General features: G+C 39.7%; 1 protein-coding gene across 3 annotated transcripts in view; it reads left to right on the top strand.

The window, feature by feature from the left end:
- Positions 1-2,399: 2,399 nt before the first annotated feature.
- Positions 2,400-15,412, top strand: part of b3gnt2b (UDP-GlcNAc:betaGal beta-1,3-N-acetylglucosaminyltransferase 2b) — a 33,673-nt gene continuing 20,660 nt past the window's right edge. Inside the window, exon 1 of one of the 3 annotated variants that reach the window (XM_042433646.1) lies at positions 2,400-2,638. The gene's annotated coding sequence lies outside the window, so the exon portion shown is untranslated. The other 2 variants (XM_042433648.1, XM_042433647.1) reach the window with 2 other exon arrangements.

Here is a 15,412-nt window from a genome sequence, read left to right on the forward strand (position 1 = left end):
ATATCTGGAGGGGATCTTTAAGTCATATCTGTACATCAGTCAACAGACCTATAATGTAATATTGAATTTCTCAATTTTGTATTAAGCAGTCTTTGTAACCGACCGTTAGAGCAGAAAGAAAAAAAATATCACCTTGAAGACACAACAGCGAAGAGAAAACTTTCAGTCGGACGACAGAGTGTATGCACACGCAGCGTAATCATATGTGCACCTCAGAAAGATATGTCAGAATATGTATGAGCACAGGCAGGGTGTCCATTGTTTCCACTGGGTGACCAGCTGTGGAGGCTCCAGTTCTCCACACAGCACAGCCTCTTTGTCCTGACCTGGGTCATTATGAGTAGTAGACAGCCTGGGGACTGGCCCCCCTGCTGTTTGGAGACCCCCACACCCATCAAACACACTAACACACACACACAACACATACCTCCAACTTCCAACTGCCATCTGGGTGCATCTTGTTTGGAGCCTTCAGCAATGTTCAGTACATGTTCTGCTGCTGAAGTGTCAAGTTAAAGTAAGAAAAAACAGGGACAGCAAATTAGCATATTAGCATGGACGGAGGACATAAAGCATGAAGTATCAGTTTACATCAGACTTCCTTCCCAAAACAGGAAATATATAAACAGAAAACTCTCTTTGTTTATGTTTGACTTTGTGGTTTTGTTTAATGCATACTGCAGGGGAGGCAGAACCACTTAGTTTGATTCTAATTGACAACCAATTACTAAAACTATACTGTAATGATAATAAAACCAGAATACTTACAGAAACAGGCCTTATTACCTTGTTTGTTTAAGAATCTTATTCTCTCACTGACAGATGAAGTGTAACAGATGTAACTCATGTCACAGACTGATGAGTAACTGTGTTTGCAAGTAATTTAGCAAAGCACCGGACAAAGCTGCGCTGTCAGGACAAATAACCTTTGATGGATTTTCTTTTCACACGTCAAGTGATTCCTGGCTCTAGTTCCACTGAGAGTGGTATCGATCTTCAGGAAAGCAAATAAACATATTTCCCAAAATGTCAAGCTGTTTGTGTTTGCCAACAAACAGTCACAACAGATTTGTTGCTAGGTTCTTTGGTGGCAGAGTGGCTCAGTGTTAGCACTGTTGCCTCATAGCAAGAAGGTCCTGGGTTTGAACCCCGCCCGTCTCGGTTCCTTCCTGTGTGGAGTTTGCATGTTCTCACCGTGTTAGCATGGGTGTCGGCTGGGTTTTCTCCCACTATCAAAGACATGTATGTTAGGGTTAATACTACACTGGAAAAAAGACCTGGAGTTAGTCCTGGGTGCCCACTGCTCCTAGTGTATAGGACAGGTCAAATGCAGATTAATTGCTGAGAAATGATAATAAAGAGGGTCTTAATCTTAATTGAAGTTGCTAAAGGGATCTTAAAAGTATATAATATTTATATTATATAATAATATTTTAAAAGTAACATACTTGTTGCAAAGATTTTAAAAAATATAAGTGTAAATCACAACTCATGAACAAGCCATAAACTCTCCACTTGCAGTTCCGAGTCACAAATACCATATTAAGGGATATGAAAGTTTTGCCATCATGGTGACCTCAAAAAGGTCGTGAGAATACTTCAGTTTAAGTGTGTCTCATCGACACTGTTGCGCATTTGTGCACGTGTACCTGAACAATGGATGTCAGTTAATAAGGGATGATGACACAACAAAGCCAGGTGAAAATGTCAATAATCAGCTTCGTTTTGGCTGCAAACAAGCACCACATTCAGCTTTGAAAGCCACAGTTTGCACAAGTTAACAAACATTCTTTACTGAAACATTTTCACAACCCCGTTCTTGTTAATAATACATCTTTACCTGCAACTGATCAGCTTTACTTCCATTTGTGTAACTCTGTTTTTTTGTTGTTTTTTAGTCAAAATATTAAGTCGTTAAGTACATCAGTGAACAGCATAAGATTCACTATCTCAATTTTGTTTGGACTTTTTGAAAGCACCATGATGGCAACACTTTCATTGGTTCACATTGACACTGTTGTGCATTTGTGCATGTGTACCTGAACAATGGATGTCAGTTAATTAGGGACACAACAAAGCCAGGTGAAAATGTCAATAATCAGCTTCGTTTTGGCTGCAAACAAGCACCACATTCAGCTTCGAAAGCCACAGTTTGCACAAGTTAACAGACTTTATTGAAACATGATGGCAACACTTCACCTTGACGCTGCTGCTGTGCATTTGTGCACGTGTACTTGAACAATTGATGTCAGTTAATTAGGGGCAACCAAGCCAGGTATCGGACTAATTACCCTTGTGTGTGGAGTCCACTCATTAAGGCACCTTGAGGAGAGAGAGAGAGAGAGAGAGTGAGAGAGAGAGGGAGAGAGAGAGAGAGGGAGACAGGGAGAGAGACACAGAGAGCGCGTGTGCCTAGCTCCGCCCAAAGGAGAACCAGCCGCAGCGTCATCGCCGTTGGGACGAAGACGAAGCACACAGTCAGCCCCGGTTAGCCCTCAGTCGTCGGCGGAGAGGTAATGACAACAACCCACGACGCTTAGACGCCGACACAAAAAAAGACACATGGATTTATTTAACTTTTCCCCGGTTCCTGGAGTGACTTTGGGTTGAAGAAAGGACGGCTACGAAAACAGTCCAAGTGAGTTGACGCAGTCCGGAGCGGGGTTTTTTTCTGTTAGGACGTTAAGTTACGTTTCTATCACACGACGATCTAACCGCTCCAAGAAGTAAGCTAACCTGCCTCTGAGGTAACTTTTAGCATTGGTGTCTGGGTGTGTGTGTGTGTGTGTGTGTGTGAAACTACGGTTATGAGTACAGTTGCGTTTAAGTAATAGTCACATGTGAATTATAATAAGCTCGGGTATGCTCCTTAGGAAGATTACAATAACTACACATAACAAAATAAAGTAAAACTCTTATGGTAAAATAAAGATATTTTACAGCAATAATTAACTAACCCGGTAACATTAACCCTACATGTGGTGAGGTCTGGTTTTGAACTGATGAGTCACAATTAATCGACAGTTTTAATGATCGAGTAACAATTTAAAGACTATTAGCAAATTAAAACAAAACCCTCAAACATACATAGACTTGTAACAGCTTCTCAAATATGAGTATTTACTCTTTTTCTCTGTTTTATATTTAAATAAATTGAATGTCTTTGAGTTTTTTTGGGGTTAAAAAAAAGCATTTTAAAGTGGTCACCTTAGGCTGTGGGAAATTTCTGACTTTTTTTTTTAGACTAAACAATGGATCAGTTACTAGAAAAAAAAAATGGCCAACAGATGAATCCATGAGGAACATAAGTGTTATTTCAACCCATATACGGCCAGTTTAAACATTAAGTTTAACTGTCACCACACTAAGTGATAAGTGTAACGTTGGAGACACTAACTAACACAAACATGAACCGGCAGAGTAGTAGGCTAACGTTAACCCAATATTTGAGGTAGATAACTGAGAGAAAAGATACTGAACGGTGCTTTTGTCTGCCTGTTAGCTATCTTTTATCTCTGTTAACCAACTTTTTTTTTTTTAATCTTAAACCTTTAGAACTTAACTATTTTCTTCCTCTCGCCTTTCCATTTCTCTCTGATGCCATATGTGCTCTCCAAGATAAAAGTTTTTAATCACATGAGCAACATTTTCCAGAGTTGCTGCAGATACAGATGTGTGTGTGTGTGTGTGTGTGTGTGTGTGTGTGTGTGTGTGTGTGTGTGTGTGTGTGTGTGTGTGTCCCATGCTATGTTTAGCTAGAGAGGTCCTAACCACATTTGGTAGTCTTCAGTTTTTGTCTAGCTGTTAAAAAAATGGGGCTCAACTATGACAAGCTAGTAAACATCATGGAGGAAAAGAGAACAAAGTAAAGACATGTTTTATTCTCTGAAAGCTTTTTCTACATATATAAATATATCCTTAAATAAACATAAATCAGCCAAAGAAGGTGACTAATATGACTCTTTAACCCCTCACAGTGTCCAATGTAACAGTATAACTCTGATCTATTGGTCCACTTGGCCAGTAGATCAGAGTTATACCGGCCTCTGGCAGACAAAAAATTAAAATAACTATTTTTTCCCATAATTTTGATGATATATTCATTTAAACATAATACATACAACAGTGAAGTTCCCTTTTTAGATGGTTGTTTTCCTTTAGTTATGGATGTAATGTTGATATATTACACAAATATGCAAAATATAAAATTAGATATTACATATTGGATCAGTAATTGAATGGTGTATAAATGTAGAGAGAGAGAGAGTATGGACCACATATGGAGAAGAGAATTTATAATAACATTGTGGTGACTATAGATGACCTTGATAATAAAACTCTTGTGTCAAGAACTGAGACAGTGCTGAGAGATCTGCAGACATGTTCTCGTCAAGATAAAAGAGTGAGAGAAAGAACATAATGGCGTTTTGTTTGTGTTGTGTCTGTTCACACCAAGCTCCTTCTGTCTGCCTCCGCAAGCCACCCGTTCTCTACAGTTGAATTGCAATGAATGAAAAGGGGAAATGCAGAGGAGGAAATTCAAACAGAAATTTATCAGCGTCTGTCTCCACAGTAAATCATCTGTTGAGTGTTTGATTGGTTATTTATTTGTGTTTTATAACGTAACTGCCGTGAAACAATCAGAAAGTTTGATTTCTCTCATTCACTGCTTTGTTCTTGCTACCGCCGCTCTCTCCCAGCTCGCCCACACCTCTCTCTTTTTCGCTCATCTTTTTAAAAATGAGTCAGGAAACCGACAGCAAAGCTTAACTGTACTTGTAACATTATCAAACGAAGAGAAATATCCTCCCCTTGTCTTAAACTGTGTACTCATGACTCTGATTGGCCAGTCCAGGCCAGTGACTGGCCAATCAGCTTGACCTGCATAAACTTTTACTGACCCTGGGTCATCCAGCCAGTGGTTATGTCAGACCCTGCCTCAGCATTTGTCATAGACTTGCTGAACAGAGCTGCAATGATAAGTTGAGTAATCGGTCAGTAGGTCAATAGAAAATAAATCACCTACTATTTTGATAATCGATTAATCATTAAAGCTAAATTTAAAGCAAAATGCCAAACATTCCCTTGTTCCAGCTTCTCAAATGTGAGAATTTACTGTTTTTCCATGTCTTCCATTATAGTTAATTGAATATCTTTTGGGTTTTGGACTGTTGATCGGACTAAACAAAACATGTGATGACATCACTAGGCGTGGGACGATATGAAAGTTTCATGTCACGATTATCCTGGCCAAAATAACTGTAATTCACGATATTGTCCCGATAATCATCGAAATATGTTTAAAACTCTAAAACATACTGGAATCACTGCACCTTACAATTTGTCAAGAGACAAATATTTTTATTACATCACAGATAGGACACATCTTTTTTTTTAGTGAAAATTAAACAATGACTGGAGAGATGCAGGCTCCCTCATGTGGCAGCTCAAAATAAATCAGGGAATCAATATAGGACTGTACGATTAACCCGAAATTCACCACAATCAACATATCATGGGTATTTTTTGTTTATCCCAATCCCCGATAAAATCTTTTGTCCTCCCATCCCTAGACATCACCTCAGGCTCTAGGAAACTGTGATGGACATTTTTCACAGTTTCTAATCGATTATTGAAAATAATTTAGTTGCAGCACAATGCTGAACTTGCTCTTTACCAAATGTCCCTTTTTTAGTTTTGGATTGATTATGGTCTTACTACAGATTTTGTGGTAAAGGAAAATATGGAGAATACCTAGTTGTGGAGCTAAATGATTTGTATTTGTGTAAGTTTGGCTCTGTGATATGCTCACACATGGATCCATTACCTTGGATTCATATTTTGTAGCATCTCTAGCTTTCTGTTCTGCACACCGGGTTTCTTATCAGGGGTATTATGGGGTTTATCTCTGTTTATTCTGTATCTACTCCCTACACTGCATGCATGGTTAACAGTTTGTAATACAAGTAGCCCAACATAGAACAGCATGTCCCAACATATGTCTTGTGATCAGTTACATCAGATAAAGGAAGTTAAGATGACCTCTGTTTGTTTGTGTGTGTTTGTGAGTCACTGTGAGAGAAAGAGATTTTAGGGAAGAGCATACTCAGAAGATCCAATTAGCTGCTGATTTGCAGTATCAAGTTGCTATGGTAGACGGAGAGATATTGAGTTTTGTTTCTGTTTCATGACCACAAAAGATAGCAACTGCATGACTGTGTTATTTTGATGTTAGCTGACACAGGAAATGGACTAAGTGTGAGCCTCTTTTTTACTCAGAAACATCCAGCACTCTGCATGGATAGCTAGTCATTTTTCCTTTTCATCATGTGAGGAGACACTTGCTGATTGTCTCTTCCAGCTCAGCAGCAGTCAGTGAGCTCCAGTTTCCTGCTCAAGGAAACTTTGACCATCACGTAATGTGCTTTCACCTGTTAATTAAATCAAGCCCGTGACCTTTTTTCAGGCATTTTCTCTACCCGTTCTTTCCTTCCCTCTTTATTCACTTAATGCATGTCATCTAATGAATTATTCCTCATTACGAGTCCAGACGCTCCTGATGGCAGCAGACTTACAGTTTCTAGGGAGGCGGAGAGGAACAGCAATGAGTAATAAGTCATCTTCATAGGGAGTTTTTTTCCCTAGAATATCAACATGTACACAGATGTCAGAGGAATTTGGATCTGCATGATTTTTAGTCTCAGACTGTTTTCAGCCGTGGGGCTCAGTCCTTTCTGGTGTATCTAGGGCTGCACCACTAATCGAAGTACGATCACGAGCCTGTATTCAGGCCTCCACACAATCTAATTTTTATGGGACAACAATCCTGACATGTTTTGTATTAGTAGTGATCCGCAGCATCAAAATAAACATACTTAATTTCTCCCACACAGCTGTCACAGGTAGAGAAGGGCAGTATATCGATGTAAATAAATCTAACGCGTAGTAAAATGCTGACAGAGAAAAGAAGGGAGAAGAAGAGAGCATTCAAAGGTGTTACTTTTAAATTAAATGTGTCTGTCTGAGGTGTTGAATAAAGCTCTGCATTTTGAGCTATAAGAGTGACGCGATTCCTTCTAATTTAAAGATCTGGCTCATTAACAGTCTTCCTCACATTTCAAGGTCAGTAATTTCAGCACATCCCCAAATGGGAGACCTGAAGATGCCCAAGGGTGCTGCTAATTCTGGTGACATCCCATCAGATCTGTACTATAACTATAGTGTAGTCATTCATGTTACAGAAATCTGCTTTGTCCTCTTTAGATAGACTCTTCCACAGTCCCTACTCGTACCAGTTTGCCTTACATGCAACATTTCCAACGGTGAAACTTCAAACCAGACCAGACCAGACCAGCGTTAGCTCTTGATCACACCCAATTTAAATCAAGCTCACCTAAGAAATCTGCAACAAGACAGGCATTGTCTGCATCTTTATGATACGGAACAGTGGATGGAAAGGCTACAATAAAACAATGAACATCCCCTTGTTAACTCTGCTAACTAGCCTCTGTAAGCGGATAAGCTAGTCACATTTAGCAGTAACATGAGCAGAGGAAAAAATGATTAAATTGCGGCCAAGCAAACCTTCCTGCTGCCATCGGTTGTTTCATTTTATGGTGAGAGAAATTTGTTGTCACTCACACTGCCACCATCTTTCCCCTGGAGTCAGCAAGAAAAACGATGAAATTCACCATAATAACTCAGTGTCAGTTAACATTATTGTGCAACCAGAGCTGAAATACTCCCACTTGGCTGTACCTGTCTGCTACACCAGCTGACCGCCTGCCAGGAGCAGCATCAGCCTGAACTTTTTCTTTGTTGCATTTATTTATCTTTTTTTTGTTATTGTTGTCTTATCTGTTGTTCACTAGATGAAACCATCAATATAAATTTAATCTCCGTACAGTCAGCGCAGCACTGACTGGTCACCAATCTTCCCATCGTCCCATCTGGCTTCTGTTCAGTTACAACAGTGTACAAATCAGCAGCTCGGCCATGAGAACAGCACTAATGAGATGCTGCATGCAGTCATTGGTTGCAGCTGTTGTTGGTGAAGAAATAGTTCCACTGTATGTGCTAACCACACAGTAAACCACAGTGGCTCATTTTCATTTTCCACGAGCATGAAAATACATGTAACTAAGATAGCTTCGGAGGCACATTTGACAGAGCTCAGCTCACTGTTTTTCCCTTCTCAAACAAGCATACGGTTTTTCCGTAGGATATATAGCATCTGGAGCTAATTATCACTTTCCCAGCATCAGCATTTGAGAATAGACATACAAACCAACACAAATTTGATTGGTTAATAGAGCTCCTACACAACCCCACAGGTGTTTTCAGTTATTTTGGGTGATTTGACCTCTGCTCGGGTCCAATGTGGGCAAAACCATTTCCTCGAACTAATTAGAATAGTACAGGCAGTGTTTCCCCTATATTCATTCTGCCCTGGTGCACCGCCACTGCAAAATTACAATCGCTGCTGCTAAAATTTCACAGGATCGCTAATATCAGTGGGCTATGATGACACCCTTTGTGGAAATGTTTTGAGTCATCCTCCTTCTCTTCATTCTTCAAAGGACATCTACATGAAAGGGACTGGTATTAGAGTAGCGTAGCTCTGTCAAAGAATAGGGCTGTGTGCAATGTGTGTGCATAGCGAGTGCGTGGTTGAGCGAGCGGCAGAAAAGTGACAGTGATTGTGAGCGGAATTGAGGAAAAGGTTAGCAGTAAGTTGTCAGTCTGGCAGTAAATGTACAGTATAATGTACAGTGTGTCAGTTAATAAACGCTGCAGTTTTTCAATACCAAGAAAAGACTCGTCTATTGAAGGGGGTTAGCCCCGAAGTTAGCGACAATGCATTAGCCTAACCTGACCAGGCTCACTTAAATCGGACTGGCCTTTAAGGTCTGACCAGCAATTCTCAGTCTAATGTCAATCTCTCACTTTTAAACAGAGAACGGAGAACTGTCTGGCTGCTGAGTGTCTGACTTCCCCCTATGGCTCTACATACCTTGATAATTGTTCAGAAAGCGCTTTTTTTGCAGAAAATGTTCATTCATGGTGGCTGTTATAGCTAACAGATGTCTGTAGCAATGTTACATGATGTAATAATTTCTCCACTTCCCCAATTTGTTTCTCAACATATTGTAAAATAGGTCTATATATAAATTTACCCGGTTCTGCTATCCTTTACCAGCACACCGAATGTATGAATGACTGTTCAGTTTGGCCACTGTGATCTCCAGATCTTTAGTATCTAAATAAAACATAAGAATGGCAGGTTTCTATATCACCAATAATGATCATGAATACATTATATTTATTATATCTGCCGAAGTCCGAAGCAGCTGCTGCCTTGAAAGTGCTTTGCTCCCACTGTTTCCCGAAACAATTACAATTACAAACGGCTTACAGGGATATATACTGCTGCATGGACACTCCTAGTCCATTATGTTGCAGTCATTCTGCCAACAGCTTGTAGCTCCTGACTGTGGCAAATACATCAGTGGGTTTAAATTCTTTATAGGCATTAAAGGCAATAGGAAGAAATAAATAGACCCCGATATTACCTGTAATGGCCACTCAACACATAGAACATGTATGTAAGTGAGCACTCCAGCAGATTAGATTTGAAATAGTTACTTTGAGATTAAAGTGCTTGCTCTCAACTTTAAATTGACATTTTCTTTTTAGACACGGTCCCCAAATTTTAGGGGACAGTAAGTTATTAGACAAGTGAACATAAACTTAAAAGGAGTCATCATATTTAAAGGACCATACCAGTGGTTTTGCATGTTTGAGCCAAATAACTAACATCTGCTTACACCTTCTGTCAGTCATTTCCTAAAACACACAGCCATAGTTAAGCTTTTGTGATATTTTGCAGAATTCTCAATCTTCTCAATTAGATGTTCAGGTGATACACCCACCTTAAAACATAGTGCACCACCCACCAAAAAACACAACTGCATTTATAAACTCAGGATTATTACAATTTTTCTCATAAAACAATCTTTTATCCAGGATCTAATTGCAATGGCGGAGATATACATTCTCCATCAGTGTCCCCAAAGTAGCAGCTGTGTTTCCTCTTCTGGTCCTTTACCTGTCTCTCTGCTAGCTTCAGCACCATTTCCTCCTCGCTATACTATGACTCAAACTGAATCGATACAAGTCATTCTGTAGAAAGAGCCTTTATCTTCTCCTCAGAGCTGCTGCCTGAGAATTTCTTGTGAAAATGTCACCACTTTGCAGAGTTATCTCTTTGTTAACTAACTTAAGCGCACGTCAGTGTAGAGGAATGGTGCGTTCATGTACTGTCGTGTAGCTAAAACTGTCCTCCACTCTGAGGAGTTCATTCAAGTAGGGCTGTAGTCTGCTGGTCGATTAGTTGGTCGATATGCTCTCGTCCGACTAAATTCTCATTGGTCGAATAATCTCCGTGTTATTTTCATAAGGAGAAAAGTGCTACATCAATAGCTTTCCAGGAGTAATCCATTATTACTGAACGTGCTGAACGTTTACTGAATCTGTGTTTCTCTATAATGACACAAAAGAAATAATAATAATAATAATATTTGATATCCGACAGCGTTTGGGTGTCTCTGAGCAGCGCTGTTCCGGTACGTGAGTCAACCTCTGTGTCGTTGCCTGGCAAACTATCGGTAGCGTGGCTCCGTTAAGGAGTATGTTTGCGTAGCGAGTGGGAAAGAGCGAGGAGCAGAGAAGTGACAGTGGATGCGAGTGGGGCAGAGGAAAAGGTCAGTAGTAAGTTGTCAGTCTGGCAGTAAATGTACAGTGCAGACTACAGTGTGTCAGTTAATAAATGCTAAAAAGTCACGTCTGTTGTTTCCCCAAATGCTGGAAAAGTAAATGGGGGTTAGCTCCAAAGTCTGATAACTATTTGTATTCCCTGTCAAGTTTCCAAACATTATAGCTTATGAATGCAATGCTATGTGGCAACTGAAAGAAGAAGCTCTGTCATCAGACCGTCACTTCATCACCTGAATGCACCACCAGAAAGGATTCACAGACCACTCTAAAATTAAGTAAATTCAATGAAAACCAGTGTGGACGTTTATTTCATTATGATGCATTAGCTATGCTGAGAAAGTTTAAGTTCTCTGCCATTTGAATTTGATAGCGTACTAAAATGTAAAACCAATGGGCCGTTGGAAGGTAGGGGGAAAAAAAAGATTTTTAAAAATAATAGCACCTGCATTAATGAGAAAATGGCTGGCGGTAATGTAAGTTAGAAGCACATAGGATTTAGTTTCCACTGACAGCCTGAAATCCAACACACACACACACACACAGATGCTTTGAAAGGCCTTTACTGCAGCCTGCAAGGCCTGTACTGCTGGTTTCAGGAGCTCTTTGCCCTCATTCTGGTCTTCACCAGGTGAAACAGATGCTCAGTTGGTTTTAGGTTGGTTGCCTTGTCTTGTTGTTTAGGATCATTTACCGTCTGCATTTTTCTTAAACTGGGGACTATATATAACACTGGCCACTCAGTACTCTAACCTAATTGTGCTTGTTACATTCAGTTCAATGAAAAGCGTGTCACTGCTGTGTGTCGTCTGCTTATCTCCCTCTCCTGTTTGCATACCTTTTCTTAACACTATTGTGTCTGTTGAGCCCAAATTAAGTCCCATTTCTTAACGTTGTTTATTTAACACCAGAGGAACCCAGTGTTGTTTTTTCTGTTTGTTGTTTTTTCCATCAGTCTCACCCAGTGTTGTGCATTTGCTTTCCAGTACGCTAACAGAATGAGTAGGGAGGAAATGAGCATGGGTAGCAGATTGGCTGGGAGACTAGGAACATTTGATGAGGGAAAATATACTGTTGAGGGATTAGACTCAGTGTGGCACAAATATGATAACAAGAAGTCACCAAGCAGAAACCTGTAAGGAAATAATGACCATATCTGATCAATGAAGACATTTAATGTCAAAACATTGGCCTTATAAAACACTGAAGAAACTGTCTCCTGCAGGATGTTTGCAGAATATGTCACGGTTCAGTCACGGTTCAGTCTTTCCTGCTGAGGAACTTAACAACCTCTAACTCTAGCATGTAGCCATTGTCACAGGTTCTGCTTTTGTTTCCACTGTTGTCCGCCCGCTTTGGGGACGCATTACTGGAATTAAATTTCAGCACTGATCAAGAGCTGTTAAACAAAACTTGCAGAAAATTTATCGGCAGCTGTTTTAATAATCCAATAATCATTTGTCATTTTTTTATTTAAGCAAAATATTCTCTAATATGAATATTTGCTGGTTTTCTATGAACTTTGACTAAATATTTTTAGGTTTTGTACTGTTGGTCCAACAAAACGAGACATTTGATTGAGGGCTGTGGGATATGATGATATATATATATATATATCAAGTGACAATAGAAAAAGGTCTATCATTTCATATTTATGTTCTATCGTTTATTTCGTTGTGTCGCAAATCACACTCTTTAAGGCAATATTTTTCGTCATTTGGAGTCTGACCATCTTTTCCATGAATTACATTCATAAATTACTCGTACTGGCTTTTTTACTGGCAAAGCTTTTATTGCCCTTACAGTAACTAGTGTAGTCGTCAATTCTCCACTGCTGTCTGTCTCTCCTCCGCTCCGCTGAGCTCCGTGTGTGGACAGCGAAACACTATAGAGACTATGTTTATTTATGTCATTTACCTAATTTATGTGTACTCATTTCATTTCAGCTCAGTATGAGAGTTTCTACTATGTTTTACTGTCATTTATGGTTACGCTATGAGGGAGGGACTGCCCCTCTACACACACACACCCACACACACACACTGGGGAGGCACAGACCAGAATTATTTATTCATTGAATTGACAGAAAATGTGCTATATTGTGATATGTATTATTATCTGGATACAAAATTACCTATAACGAGATATTACATTTTGGTCCTATTGTACTGCCCTGCATGAAAGTGTGATGATTTTTACATCATTTTTTGACATTTTATAGATAAATCAATAATAAAATACACATTAGTTCAACCTTAAACTAGACTCGCCCAGCACTGGAGAGCTGGTCTTTGTAAAACATACCGGAAACACAAGGCTGAACCTAGCACCAAAGCCTGACAGGTTTGTAAAAGTTGCGGCCATGTGGAGCTCTAGGATACAGGTTGTCAAGTTGTCGTAGTGGAAACGTGCCATGTGACCGCCAAAATATGTCACTGTTCGTCGGGAGGCTGTTGGTTTTGTGCCTTCTCTCTATTAACTGTTTGGCAGAGATGACAACAGTTTGGTTAATGAGGCGGCCCTCAGTGCTTTGGCAACAGGATATGACTGGAGTCTGGTGAGTTATGAGCAGTCGCTGCACGCTTGTGCACACAAGGAGACAACGCGGTGTCTGAGGAACTTGCGATTTCACAAGCACAGGACGTCAGTGTAACCTGACCAAAAAAAAAATACTGATATAACACTGAGGTGGATGATTTGATGCACAGAAATATATCGAGAAAGATTATTTGGTAACAAGTTGGACATGTCAGTTATCTGTTTATAGACTCACATCTTATTTGCACCATTGTCTGCACTCTTCCTCTCTCTGCTCAGTTCCTTCTTCCTGCTCTCAGTCCCTGAGGATGTCTAACATACTTATTTAGCAGTTTATGGCTCATAACCAGTAATAAGGCCGGATATTCCAGTTGTGTAATGTTTTCACAGGAACCAATCAGACTTCAACTAATTCCTGTATGGCTCTTCATTTACAGTATTTGCAGAGTTTCTCTAAAGAATTGCACAAAGGAGGGGTGAGGTTATCCAAAGCTCTGGCGTCATCATGTGTGAGTTATATGGTGATTCTCTTCTGTATCTTATTACCCACGTGCACTTAATGCACATGGAAAATTATAGCATTATTATCTTAATGGGATTTTGCTCTTAGTTGAGATGAAGCGTGGTTGCATTGACACAATATGAGGTACTTAATTTTACTTACTATGATAGACGAACCATACGGACATTTCACTGATTTCCATATCATGTTTTGAAATGCAGTCATGTGTGCAGCTCATTGTCACGTACTGGATTAGGTGGTCAGTCAGTTATGATGTGAAATAGCGGAATTTTTTTTAGGCTATTCTCAGAAAAACCAAAGAAGCACTGAATGTTGTGTACTGTAGAGCTAAAAAGAAAACCAGTGGTCTAATCCGTACACTCTCTGTTACTTCCAAAATCAAATTAATTTCATTCAATTTATCCCTGGACATTGTCCAAATACTCCATCACATAAACAGCTTAATGAGACTGTTGCCTTCCTCACTGCATTAGCATTAGTTGCATTATTCCTGCAAACGCAGCCACTGTGTCTGTGTCTTCTGTCTTCTCCCAAACTGGCACTAGACTGCCTCACCCTATCTTACAAGCTATCTGTTTGATGTTTTCTTGTGGTCCTGTCTCTGTGAGAGGATGTACTCTGTAATACCCTGAGTTTCTCTGGTAAAAGTTCCCGTCTATTTGCCTTCCCGTAATGACTGCTGTCATTAGCTGCAATTTGCCTTTTTCCACTGCAAGACTGAACAACCACCTCAACCACAGCTGCACTGCAGGCTTTTTATCGGTCCATCTTTATTGCATAAAATTAATGCGGAAATTCTGCGTCTGGAACATCCAGCAGGAGAGAAGCTGCAAGTCTTTCTTTTTTTTTATTCCCGGTAGCTGCTTCATGATCCCAAAAAGCACACAATAAGATTTAAAATTGTATTTTTTACCACAGATGTGCCATTTATAAAATTAAATTTATGACACACTGGGGTCAGGCAATCAGATCCTAGATAGATTGTCCTAGATAGATGATCCAATTGCCTCAAGTGGCAGTGTTTCATAATTTGTGAATCACTGACGTAAGGTACAGAGTGATCAAAAGAACATGTACATAGATTGTCTGTAATATTTTTATAGGGTTTTACTCAAATGCCACAGCTGTCATGGATGCAATGCTGCGTCTTGAATTATAACCCTGACTTTTTGTTGTATTCCACTGCTCTTCAGTTATGAATCTTAGAAACTATAAACACGGCAATATATAGTACATGATTAATTTTGCAGCCTTCGATTTGTACACAGTGTCTTTGCTCATCAGGTCACACTGCGAGTCATGTGTTAGTATTAAACTTGGCATGTTTGTGTAATGCATTAACTGAGCATCGACATGGACGGCGACAGCGCTCGTCACTACATTCAAACACACGCACATGTGCACACACACATCTCTCAGTTTAGATTACACTGAGTGTGAGTGAACAGGTCTCGCCATACAGAGAGATGACCTTTAGCATGCAGAGTCGGAGTGACAAGTATTTGTTGATAATGAGAAATTCCTTTCTATTTTAAATTTGTGTGTGTGGTAGGAATATTGTCAGCTGATGTAAGTTTC

Source organism: Thunnus maccoyii, chromosome 14, assembly GCF_910596095.1.
Source record: "Thunnus maccoyii chromosome 14, fThuMac1.1, whole genome shotgun sequence".
Taxonomy (NCBI): Eukaryota; Metazoa; Chordata; class Actinopteri; order Scombriformes; family Scombridae; genus Thunnus; species Thunnus maccoyii.